Source organism: Oryx dammah, unplaced genomic scaffold, assembly GCF_014754425.2.
Source record: "Oryx dammah isolate SB20612 unplaced genomic scaffold, SCBI_Odam_1.1 HiC_scaffold_23, whole genome shotgun sequence".
Taxonomy (NCBI): domain Eukaryota; kingdom Metazoa; phylum Chordata; class Mammalia; order Artiodactyla; family Bovidae; genus Oryx; species Oryx dammah.
In genome coordinates this window covers 48,641,569-48,644,366 of record NW_024070207.1, presented here as the reverse complement: position 1 = coordinate 48,644,366, position 2,798 = coordinate 48,641,569, and the positions used below count along the sequence as shown (strand labels likewise).

General features: G+C 39.3%; 1 pseudogene; it reads left to right on the top strand.

Moving 5' to 3' along the window:
- Positions 1–273: 273 nt before the first annotated feature.
- LOC120881756 lies at positions 274–751 on the top strand (annotated as a pseudogene).
- The last annotated feature ends 2,047 nt before the right edge of the window (positions 752–2,798 follow it).

Below are 2,798 nucleotides of genomic sequence, written 5' to 3'. Positions count from 1 at the left end.
ATTAATTAAATATATATTATATTATATATATATATAATATAACCTTACAAATCAATAAGAAAAAGATGGACAACAAAGACCATTACAGAAAAATGAGTGAAAGATTTGAACAATTCCCTCAAAAGAGAGGAATTCCACAGTTCAAAGATCATTTGAAATGGTGCTCAACATTATTAGTAATTAGGAAAACATAACTTAAAACCACAGCACAGAAGCCTTGCAGACACCACCACTCTGAGCTTCCTGCATTGCCCAGCCTAGTTCACATCCACCATGTTTTTGGACATCACCATCCACAGAGAGCCCTTAGCCTGCATCACCTTTGAACTGTTTGCAGACCAAGTTTCAAAAAGAGCAGAAAACTTTCATACTCTGAGCACTGGGGAGAAAGGTTTTGGTTATAAAGGTTCATGCTTTCACAGAATAATTCCAGGATTTATGTGCCAGGGTAGTGGCTTCACATGCCACAATGGCACTGGTGGCAAGTCCATCTATGGGGAGAAATTTGATGATGAGAATTTCATCCTGAAGCATATGGGTCCTGGCATCTTGTCCATGGCAAATGCTGGTCCCAACACAAAATAGTTCCCAGTTTTTCATCTACACTGCCAAGACTGAGTGGTTGGATGGCAAGCATGTAGTCATTGGCAAGGTGAAAGACAGCATGAATATTGTAGAAGCCATGGAGTGCTTTGGGTCCAGGAATGGCAAGATCAGCAAGATCACCACTGCTGACTGTGGACAAATCTAATAAATTTGACTTGCATTCTACTTAACCACCAGACCATTCCTTTTGTAGCTGAGGAGAGCACCCCTTTACCCCCATCTGCTTGAAATATCCTATAATCGGTGTGGTCTCACTCCAGTTCTTTGGGTTCCATATTTTCCTTATCTCCCTCCACCTTTAGCTGGATTGTGATGTTAAATTTATGATTATGGAATAAAAACTAAACAACAGAAACAACAACAAAAAACCCACAGTATGAGATCATTATCCACATTCCAGACTGGTAAATTTTTCAATACAGTTCAGTCGCTCTGTTGTGTCTGACTCTTTGTGACCCCATGGACTTTAGTGCCATTCCTTCTGTAAAATGGTAAACTTTTACAACCTGATAATGTCCCATGGTGAAAAAGATATAATTCTAATACTCTATGGGTAGAAGTGCACAATTAACATAAGCACTTTGGAAAACAAGACTCATTTAATAAAACTGAAAACATATATACTCTGTAGTCCAGCAATTCCATTCTTGAGTAAATACCATACAAAAGTGCATGTATACACACACCTGAAGGCACTGAAAAGAATTCCCATAATAGTACTGTTCTTAATAGCCTGAACTGGAAACAATCCATAGGTACAATATTGGTGAAGCTAGAAATAATCTGTGGTATTTCTTCTCATAATAAGAACTCTAAATATGGGGAGGTGTACCCATATTTTCTGAAATGATTATTATCCCCAAGTTTTTTTAATGAGGATGGAAAATGTGAGTGCTCAGAGCAAGCTCCAGAGAAAGGTAATGTGCTCTAGTCTAGAAGCAACAGATCTTTCTTCCAGATTTTCACTATTTTTAAAAGCATAAGTTTTCATTTTGTTAGCTTAAGATTCCATTTTAAATATTTAAAGTGTATTAGCATATTAAAATCCGCAGAAAATTAAAGAAGCATTCCCCTGCTCTTGTTATGTTAATAGACATGTCATTTAACTGATTTAAATTTTATTCTCTTCACCTATTAAATGGTGATGAGTCAAGTCCATTAGCTAGAAATGTATTAGCAAATAATGGAACACTTGAATAACAGGGTTCAAATAGGAGTTATCCTCTCTCTCACAATAAGAAAAATCCAAAAATCAGCAGTTTCAGGCATTGTTTCAGGTGCTCAAAATGAATTAAAGGACTTAGCTTCTTTCTTTGTGTTTCACTATCATTACTGTCAGTTCAGTTCTGTTCAGTCACTCAGTCGTGTCCGACTCTTTGCGACCCCATGAATTGCAGCACGCCAGGCCTCCCTGCCCATCACCAACTCCCAGAGTTCACTCAGAGTCATGTCCACCGAGTCTGTGATGCCATCCAGCCATCTCATCCTCGGTCGTCCCCTTCTCCTCCTGCCCCCAATCCCTCCCAGCATCAGAGTCTTTTCCAATGAGTCAACTCTTCGCATGAGGTGGCCAAAGTACTGGAGCTTCAGCTTTAGCATCATTCTTTCCAAAGAAATCCCAGGGTTGATCTCCTTTAGAATGGACTGGTTGGATCTCCTTGCAGTCCAAGGGACTCTCAAAAGTCTTCTCAAACACCACAGTTCAAACACAGCAATTCTTTGGCACTCAGCCTTCTTCACAGTCCAACTCTCACATCCATACATGACCACAGGAAAAACCATAGCCTTGACTAGATGGACCTTAGTCAGCAAAGTAATGTCTCTGCTTTTGAATATACTATCTAGGTTGGTCATAACTTTCCTTCCAAGGAGTAAGCGTCTTTTAATTTCATGGCTGCAGTCACCATCTGCAGTGATTTTGGAGCCTGAAAAAATAAAGTCTGACACTGTTTCTACTCTTTCCCCATCTATTTCCCATGAAGTGATGGGACAGGATGCCATGATCTTCGTTTTCTGAATGTTGAGCTTAAGACAACTTTTTCACTCTCCTCTTTCACTTTCATCAAGAGGCTTTTTATTTCCTCTTCACTTTCTGCCATAAGGGTTGTGTCATCTGCATATCTGAGGTTATTGATATTTCTCCCAGCAATCTTGATTCCAGCTTGTGTTTCTTCCAGTCCAGCGTTTCTCAT